Below are 11,080 nucleotides of genomic sequence, written 5' to 3'. Positions count from 1 at the left end.
AAATAATAAATAAAAAAACAAACAAAACAAATAAAAAGGGAAGAATAAAAAGATACATAGCTGGGCGTTTGGGTTCTGGCGTGGCATGCTCCTGAAGGTGTACCGTAGGCATGCGTATTCTGGATCCTTGGATTAAGACACACACGGATCCGATGGTTGAGATGCTGAGGGTATATTGTAGACTTGCCTTGGGCGTTGTGCGCTGGATCCATGTTCAGATAATTTGAAAAAAAAAACAATGCATTGCTGGGGATCGAACCCAGGTTTGTTGTGTGATGAAAACTTCCCAATTGCCAGCTGGGCTGCGTTTTTATTCAGTTTATCATACACACACAAATTAAATTATATAAAAACTCATAATAAATGGAAAAATTCAAAGGCAAAGTCAGCGTGGGACCATTAGAGAGAGAGAGAGAGAGAGAGAGAGAGAGAGAGAGAGAGAGAGAGAGAGAGAGAGAGAGAGAGAGAGAGAGAGAGAGAGAGAGAGAGAGAGAGAGAGAGAGAGAGAATCAGAAATTTTGACTAGCCAATATGAAGCTCACACGCATGGCTCCAAGGTCCAAGACACTATTCACCATCTTCTTCCTTGGATTTGTTGCGAGTTGGCTTGAGTTTTTGCTAGGAATTTTAGGGACTTTTCGTAGCTATTCTTGGGAAATCAAAAACTCGAAAATAACACGTTAATCAACAACAAATAGTGTTCATGTACACTACTCAAGGTTCCATGAATTCAAATGTGGAATTATTTGGACTGAAAGCAGCCTGTATGACTGAGAACGAAAAGCTTGAAGCTTAAGCCCTATCAATGGCATCTCCTTGGTCCTGCGTTAAAGCTCCAAAACAAGGGTTCTAAACGGTTCCAGACATGATTATAAATACATATATAAGCGCAAAACTCATTTAAATGGTGTATGCTAAGAATTTGAATTCAAAAAAACATGAACAAACCGTGTTAAAGAGGGAGTCCGTTTGAGGATGCTATGCACTTCAAGAATGACGTGGTTGCATTTCTGGAGTCTCTAGGGGTAGTATTGGATGCTTGAAACTTGCTAAGGCTTGCTAGAAAGAAACCTTGCTCGTGCTCTAGTTGTAGGAAATTTCTCTCTCTTTGGAACCCTAGTTCTTGTCCTCCTCCTCAAATTTTCGTGTGAATGAGTTGGATATATATATGAGAGTGATTCTAGGTCAACAACTTTGGAAAGAATGAAGTCAATCAACTATTTGTATGGTGAGAAAATTTGATTGAAACTTTGAATAAAAACTTGCTATTTTGGTTCCAATTTTATCCAATCTTTCTCAATCAATCTCCCACGATTTATAAGCCAATATTTGCACAATATTTGATTGGGAAATTTATCAATGCCATATCTTTTATATTTATCATTATTTTTCATTAAATTTTGAATTAAAATGAATATAATTCAAAATAAAAATAAATAATAATGTTAATAACAAAGGGATGGCGTGGTGGGCTCTTAGTTACTTCATGAACATATTTAAAAACCAAAACCTTGGCCAATTTAGTCAAAAACTTAAAATTCACCACTCTGGCCTTCATGCATTTTCATCAAAATTGCTCAACTTTAGAAAGTCGTAACTCTCTCAAAAATTATCATATGGAGGTGTTATAGGACTTTTTGGAAAGCCCAAGATGTCATATACAATCCACTTTGGAACATATTTTTCATTTGAAGATTTTATCTTGATGATACTGCTCCTGACAAAAAACAACTTTTTGCGAGCTTCTAGAGGGACCTGTAATGTATTGGCTCATATCTCTTATGCGGAAGCATTTCTTGATCTTGGGCTCAACATCAAAGTTGTAGAGAATCCAATTTCCTTGAGAATGAGCTTTGGTTGAGGAATTTATGAGAAAGTATGAAAGAGATGTGATCAGTCAAATTGGGTTGACTTTTAGGTTAAAGCCCTAAATTAGAAACTTGGACTTTTGTGGATTTTTGATCTTTTCTTGATGAATCATGATAAAACTTTGATCAAATGATGAATCTAACATTAGAATGTTGATGTTGACCAAAAATCAGGAGTTTTGACTGTGGTTTGACCATAGTTGACTTTTAGGTCGAACTGGTCGACTGTTGACCATTTGAATTGTTGATCGGGCAAACTTGTGAATCAGAGCTTGGGACTTGGCATGAGGATCCTTTGAAGCCTATGAGAGACCATGAAGTCCACTTGAGGTATCAGAAGTTGATTTTACTTTGAGAAATACAAAACCCTAGTTTAGAGGTTGTTGTTTAAGAGAGAGACTGCATGCTTCCTTCTTGTGTATCTTTGAGCATTTGAAAGTCAGATGGACTGAAATATGATTAAATATGATGGGTAAATTTTGGGGTATGACAACGACCTACAAAAAGAACAGGTACAACAAACCCTTTGTTATTTTTTGTGGGTACAATCATCATGGTGAAACTACAATTTTTGGGCGTGCTTTAATTTCAGACAAAAAGACAGAGACATATAAGTGGGTTTTAAATGCCTTTTTTGAAGCAATGTTCCATAAATGTCCAAATGTATTTGTTACTGGCGGAGATGGTGCAATGCGAGAAGCTAATAGAGTTGAAATTTCCAAATGCGTCACATCACCTCTGTTTATCGCATTTATATCAAAATGCTATTGAGAATGTCAAGAATACCGAGTTCCTATAAGAGTTTAAGTCATTAATATATGCTAACTATACCCCCGAGACATTTCAAGATGAGTGGAAGAGGATTATTGATGATAATGGTCTATCAGACAACAAATGGGTTAAGAAAACTAATGAGATAAAGAAAATATGGTCTAGTGCGTACATGCGAGACAAACTTTTTTGTGGTATAAGAACTACATAAATTTGTAAAGGTATCAATTCATTGATCATAGGGTATGTGGAAAATAAAAAAAGTCTTGTGGATTTCATGCATAATTTTGAAATAGCTTTGAAAGAATACAAACATAACTAATTATTATCTGATTTTAAGTCGTTCTATTATGAACCTGTGTTGACAAATGCTTTAGAAGAAATTGAGACTGGAGCATCAGAGATATTTACATGTAAAAAATTTAGGGATGCTAAAAATGAGATAGAAGGTGCAGGCGCATTGAATGTCATTGACAAAATTGAGATTGGTAATAACGTGATATTGAAGATGAATAGATGTTGCAATCCAAATTCTGAATTTTCAGTTTGTCTTGAGAAGACGAAGAGTGTATTTTTATGTGATTGTTGACTGTTTGAACGTATAGGAATTCCTTGCTCTCACATTATTTATGCCATGAGGCATGAGCATATGAATGTGTTTCTAAAAAGTTTGATTTGTAAGAGATGGACTAAATCAGCCAAGGATGATCACATTGTAAGTGCAAGTACACACTCAACAATGGTTTTTAATTCATGGCAAACATCTAAGTGGAACAAACTTAAAGCAAGATGTGAATAACATAAGAAGAAACAAGTTTTGGCAAGTTTGAATACATCAGGTCGGCTCAACATAAGCCTAGGTCGACCTAGACCACTGCACAAACTCTATGGAGGATTCTGGTCCATTTAGGTCGACCTACCTTCAACCCAGGTCGACGTAAACTGAAGATTCAAATTGTCTTTCAAGTATGTCTCATTTAGGCCGACTCAACAAACCACCTAAGTCGACCTGATGAAATGAGCATTACTTAGGTCGACCCAGAACTTCCACAAGTCGACGTATCTGAAGAACAAATAACTAACTTTTGAATCTGCTTCATTTAGGTCGACCCAGACATCAAGTAGGTCGACCAATCGCGCCAAAAATGTTTGAAAAATTGCTCTGTCTTCAGCCTATCTTGCTAGCACCTATATATATTGTTTCATGCTAATTATTAAAGGTCAACACCAACAACTGAAAGATACACAAAGTCTTCTCATCTTCTTACTTCTTCATAACTCCAACACAATTTCACATAACAATTCTTGTGGTGAGGGTTTATGATCAAGATTGATAACGTCCATGGAAATGGATTGAAGGTTCCTAGTGGGTGAAGATTTGTAGGGTTTTTGGTGAATAACTTCTGTTGATTTTGTCCTCCAAGATTGGTGAATTTTGGGGGTTTTTGTCAAGAGGCTTCATCAACGATTCTGTAGAAGTTGAAGAACAAGGGTTCGATCAATTTACAACACTGCAAAAAGGGAATCAACGACAAGCTCTTGGAAGAGACTTGATCTCGCTTAAGATCAAGGGGAAGAAGATATAAAGAATCAGCATAATCAGTTTTATCGTTATTGCTTTGTTATCTTCTTGTATAAACTCTTTTCAATCAATAATAAAAGACATCCCAATTCCCGTTTGGAATTGGGAGCACATGTAGTCGTAGCGAGGACGGTCGACGAACTTCCTAAACAAATATCGTGTTCTGTATCGCATTTATCTTTTCGTTTACGTTGTGCTTATTTCTGGTTATAATTGCAAATTGATTAACAAATCAAAGTGTTAAACTTGTGTGATAAAATTTTCAAACACATCACAAGTCACCACACATTGATTTATAACTCAATTTGGTTATTGTACACCACGTGTTTGATATATTGCTCACTTTGGAAATTATTCATACTGCATAGTATAGATCATTTCCTATTGCTTACTTTCATCAATCAAATTCATTGGAAACAAGCTTATTCAAGTTAAACATTTAAACGATTTCTCTTATCAAATAATTTGTTGATTCACTGAAAGTACTTCCATCTTCACATAATAATTGGTTTGTGTGTTTAAAGCATATCCGATCCTTCCCGTAGCGGTTCGGAGTAGACGCAAGACGATTCCTAAACGCTTTCGCCTAAAACTTTTAAGAAAACCATAATAAACTCTGAAATATCTATTCACCCCCCTCTAGATACGTAAGTCATGCGTCTAACACACATTTCGTCGGTGTTTTATAAAGAAAGTGATTTTGAAAAGTTGTTCATGTTTCTTAAAGGCGCAACGTCTGCTGCATTCAACACTTTGTGTGATGTTTCTTGTAAAGATTCTGGTTCTTATAAAGAGGATCTAGAAGGAATTTATAAATTGTGTGAAAATATAAAGAAGCGTCAGGAAGTAAATGATAACCGTAAGTCTAATCTGTCAGTTATTGGTGATCCTGTAGAGGCTAAGACAAAAGGTGCCCCACATAAGAAAAAAATTATAGAAGACAAAAGATGCTATTCGTAAAGAAAAAAAGTTATGGAAGTCAAGACAATATTCTCATTGTGAACTACTTGATCATATAAAATAGAAGTTCTCGGTACTAGCTACACGTGATGATTTACATAAGGTTGACGATAAGGTTTCATTCGACCAATCTATCGATGAATCAATGAATTTTAACGTAAGTTGAATATTATGGTTTATTTTAATTAATTTATATACTTAAAAATTAGTTAATATTTTTTTTTGTATTTATATTAATTCTACTATATTTGGTTTATATTTAGGTGTCCATAAGTCATAATATCAATGACGACATAGACTCCCTAAAAGTCTCAAATAAAAAAAATATCAATGACGACATATACTCCCTAAAAGTCTCAAATAAAAATAAGGCATGTTTACACTCACCATTCTTATCTAGTTTTATATGTTCGTGTTATTTTGTATTCAATTTCAATTTAATTTGTTAGTGCAGGGTGTAGATAACACTTGTGGCAGTAAACAAAAAGGAAAAGGTGTCAATTTTTCTTTTTCAACACAAGACTCTATCAATAAAATAACTTCAAAATAAGTGAAGTGACATTGTTAATTCGTTTACCTTTTAATTGAATCTAAGTAAGTTATATCCACTACATGTTGCTGAAAAGTTTATTATATGTTATTAGGTTGAAAAAGAGAAATCTAGTGGATCAAAGGTAAACATCACATATACAAATTCACAAGCCCGTCAACTCTTAGTGATTTTGGTAACTCTCCTGTCAAAATGGAAAATTTTAATGCAACATGGAACAATGGTGTGGGATATGGTGCTCATTGAAATGGGGTTTCAAATCAAAGTGTATCAATCTTTCCCCAATTTGTTCCAAATCAAGGTGCACTGGTTTGCCCTCAATTTATTCCAAATAAAAGTGCATCGATTTCCCCCCAATTCGTTCCAAATCAAAGGGCATCAATTTTTCCTCAATTTCCACTAATAGACAACTTCACATCACATTCAAATTCTTTTTTATATAACATATCACATAATATTCCACATAGTACGCATGTGAGTAAACACAATCCTTGTTACTAATTATGTCTTTTTTTGTCGTCAAATACGTTTTCTCTCTAATTTGTATCCTCTATTAATGTTAGTTTACGGGCACATTGCAGGAGATAGAACATTGTGTAAAGTTCACTAGAAACAAAGGTGAAAATGAAGATTCCAAACCCACAAATCACAATCGATGAGACAGGTATCCAAAGTGATGTTTTTTGTTTTGTTTGATCAACTTATATATGAGTTTAGAGTGTGTGTTATGTAAGTTGTCTAATTAAGTGGTGTAGAGTTGATAACACATTTGATATTGAGTCGGTTTTTGATTTAGATAGATATAATAAATGAGAAGTGACTATGATATATGCAGGTGTGTGAGACGTTTAGGGGCATTGTGTGTTATAATAGAAATGAGTATTATGAGTTAGTGATCTCCATGTTTTATTCATCAAGTAGTATTGACTATAGACTATGGTGTCTGCATGGTCAAATGATGCAGTTAACTTCTTACATGGAGTATATGGTGGTGGCAAGGCAGTTTGCTTTTTTCTAATAAATTCACCCATTGTACAATTTTTTCTCTTCCATTGCTAAATACGAATAACACCAAAAAAATCTGAGAAGAATTTATGAGAAAATAGGCCATTTGCAAAGGGTAAGAAATTTGAAAAAGGTTATCTGAGAATGAATATGTATGCATTTTATTATCATTATCTTTATGCAAGTCTGCTTTACTTGCTTATGCACAGAGAAATTCAATATATAATATGCACTAAAGAGAGAAGATGAAAAAAAAGAGGGAAGATTTGGGATTTCCCGCGACATCAACAAAAAAAAGGCTGCTTTGTTTTTCCAAATTTAATTTTCTTTTGCACAAAATAGTAATATAAACTACATATGCACCCTGAGAAAAAAAAGTAAGTTTACATCGGGATAAAATTTTCTTTTCCAAATCTCTGTCACACATTAACTTCTATATAAGATGAAAAATTAATATTTTATTCTATATAAAGAATATGTATCACAAATTTTTTATCATGTGGAGCCACCAACACAAGCACGTTGTAACCTTCAAGCAAACTCAAGTGAAAGAAATAGAGTCCATTTGAAACTGAACTCTATCAAATTTGTAGGTGACACGGCTTTGCCACTATAGCTTCTATACCATCCACCCCTCAAATGTTAAAATTTACCTCTTAAGGTGGAGTCAACTTTTTTTTAAATAAGAATAATTTCTTTTCTCGAATCTTACAATTGTGTGCCACATTTTTTAATGGAAGAGAGGTTATGACTAATTAAGGAATCGTTAATAGTTAATTAATAATCCCTATAAAAATAGAATAAATAAATTATATAATATTTAGAAAATAGTGATGTATAAGGTGGAGATTCCATTATTAATAATTTTTTAAAGTTTTGAAGTCTTTTAATTTACTTCAAATAATCAACACTTTAATTATTGAGTTTAATTATATAAATAATTTATCAGTATTAATAAAGAATTCAATATAAAATTAATTCAAAATAGTGGTTCGATAAGACCCCTTAATTAATATCAATTAAATGACCACATTGAAGGGTTGTGTAGAAGTTTTCTATGGACGGGCAATGAAGTGATTTCTAGAAGGGCCTTAGTGTCTTGGGAACACACTTGTGATCCCATCTTTGCTGGAGGAATGAATCTGATTGATCTATCTTTTTGGAATAGAGCCACAATGTGTAAGATGCTTTGGAATATATGTGCAAAAAAGGACGTGCTTTGGATTAGGTGGGTGCATATGTTCTACATCAAAGATAGGGATGTTGATACATACCAACCTAACAGCTGCTGTTCTTGGATATTAAAGGCTGTCTTCAAGTATAGAGACTTGATTATTCACTCTCTTGTGTGGGTTGGCTTCAGAAGTACAGGGACTTTTGAGACAAACAAAATGTATAAGTGGCTAAGGGGGGAGAAACCAAAAGTGAGTTGGAGGAATATGATCTATATGAACAAAGCTAGGCCTCGAACCCTGTTTACCTTGTGGTTGGCGTGTCAAAACCGGCTTCCCACCAAGGAGAGACTTAACAAGATAGGGGTATCTACAGATGGCAAGTGTGTTTTTTGTGGAGCTGCTGAGAATATAGAGCATTTGTTTTTCCTATGCACGGAAACAAGGAAAGTATGGCAACAAGTATTAGCCTGATTGTACATCACGAGGGCTCCTGTTGATTGGCAGAATGAACTATGCTGGGTTTGCTCCCAGGTTCAAGGTAAAAGCAACAGAGCTAGAGTTCTGAAGATTGCAGTCACCGAAACCATTTACCATGTGTGGCAGCAAAGGAATTGCAGGATCTTCCAAGCAGACCGAGTGGAGGGCTTAAGTAGTGATAGCATTATTGAGTGTATTAAGTCTAGAGCTGAATGTGATAGAAAAGTGATTGAGTTCTGTAATGGCCTATAACATTTAGATTGTTTTGCCTTTTAGTCAACTTGATGCCTGGATCTTTTGATCGGCTATGTTTGTAATTGTTTTTGGAATGAATAAATTCTTTTCTTTGCTCCAAAAAAAATATCAATTAAATGAAAATAATAATTCAATTTAACCTATCTATAGAAATTAATTTAGAGGAAAAATATTAAAACAAAATATTATATAATTAGAAAGGGTAAAAAAATGATCCCGATAACAAAACCGTTAAATAAAAACTCTAACAGGTGAATAAAGGTTGTGATCATGAATAATAAAATCAAGGCTTAATACCCTTTTTAGTCCCGTATCTATACCACTGGGTCCATTTTGGTCCCCTTTCTTTTAAAACGTCCTAGTTAGTCCCTTACGTTATCTAACAGTATCAAACTAATCCTTTCTGTCAAATATTGTCAAACGGCGTTAGTGGAAATGACGTGTCAGCTGAGGTGGATTGTCCTTTTCATCACCTTCTTCGTTGATGCTGACGTGGCATATAGTTCATAAAAAATCCAAGCAAAATTCTGAAAAATTTACCTTAGCCTAGAATCGAACCAAGAATATTATACTTGCATGCCAATATGAAGTACCACTAGGCCAATTAATCATTGATGATTTAAATTACATCTAATTTTATATTAAGTCAGGCTCCTGGACCAAGTTTTGTCAAGTCAATCAAATAAATCCATCGCTTGAAATTCATCCACCAAAACACCATAATTATTCGGCCAAATCAATCTAAGATTCAGATCAATAGCACAAACCGAAAGCCATGCCTCAAAAACCTATTGTGCTACCGCGGGACCACCTCCCACAACTGCAAGATCCACAACAGTTCCCTTTGTTGAATCAAACAAAAGAAGTCCAAAATCCAAAATCTCTTTCTTAAATTCAGGAACAAGCTCCAAAAGGGCACTGCTACTAGCCCTCAAAATAGGTTTTTTCATTGAACCAAATCTAACTTCATGGCTTTGTAAGTTAAATGAACCTAAATAATTAGCCAACTTTTCTGAATAACCATGAAGTAGGTGTAAAAATTGAAGCTTGTTTGGTGTTTTGAGCAAAGTATCCATAGTTATCATATGAAATTATAAAACCCTAAAAAGTCAGACTCAAAACACCATCTGGGTCACGGAATATTCCAAAAAAATCTAAACTTTATTGAATTAATTTCATTAACTTGATGCAGCAATAAAAATGGAAGAACCGTAATTATGAAAGTAAGCAACAATTTTTGAAGTAAAGATTATGGCTTACCGTTGTGAAGAAAAAGTGGCGAGAACGAAGCATTGTGATGCATTGCATATAGCTATAAGGATTAATGGTAAAGGTCGTGTGGCCACTAGACACCTTATTTCAACTACAGTTTGAAGTGGATCATCTTTTATTAATTTATTTTTATTTGTTTAAGATTTTTTATAAATAAAAAATTAGGAAATTGTTAGTGTTTGTTTGGTGGGGAGTCTGCATCAACAAAGAAGAAGATGATGAATAGGACAATCCACTTCAGCTGACACGTCATTTTCGCTAACGCCGTTTGACAATATTTGACGGAAAGGATTAGTTTGATACTGTTTGACAATGTAAGGGACCAACTTGAACGTTTTAAAAGAAAGAGGATCAAATTGGACCTAGAGGTATAAGTACGAGACTAAAAAGGGTATTAAGCCTAAAATCAATTAGTTCAAAGCTAAAAAAATTAATTAGATCAATGCTAAACTAGGACCAACACATATATGATATAAAATCTAATCAACTTCTATTGTTTTCTTCAACTAATCTTGATTCTTTTGTCAGACTCAAAATTTCCTCATTCAAATTGTTGGAAGGATGCAATATCAAATCCAATGCTATCTTTAGTCTCATCCCTTCATCAACCTATAATAAAAATTTCAAAGTTATTAATATATTTACATGTAGTACTAAAATATATATTGAAAAAATTGAATAACATAGGAAATCTTACATTAATCTTATATTCATGTGCTCCCATTTGCATCATCCATGTAATTACTCAAATTCCACAATCATTCCTAACATTAAACACCATGATTAGATAACATATAAAGAAATAAAAATATATAAAAAATGTAATTAAATAAAAAAATTTATGAGTTATTTGCTTGCATTTCCTAATTCTTAGGAATGACTAAATTATATTCATATATCTTTGGCTTATTTGTTATCTCACTCGCATGAAAAGATGGATCCATAAGCAACTCTTCCATATATAAAGCCTAAAGACAACAATGATGGCTAATCATTTGATGTAACCACTCTATTTATGATATAATTAATTCAATAAACATATAAAAATATAATTATATTTTACCAATATCTTGATACTTCTCATCCTGTCGGAATAGGCTGAAATACTTGGCAATGAATCTAAGTAAATTAACTTTTTTTTCTCAAAGTCAATCACAAGTAAGAA

Source organism: Vicia villosa, unplaced genomic scaffold (assembly GCF_029867415.1).
Source record: "Vicia villosa cultivar HV-30 ecotype Madison, WI unplaced genomic scaffold, Vvil1.0 ctg.000464F_1_1_1, whole genome shotgun sequence".
Lineage (NCBI taxonomy): Eukaryota > Viridiplantae > Streptophyta > Magnoliopsida > Fabales > Fabaceae > Vicia > Vicia villosa.
Note: the sequence above shows the minus strand (reverse complement) of the source record.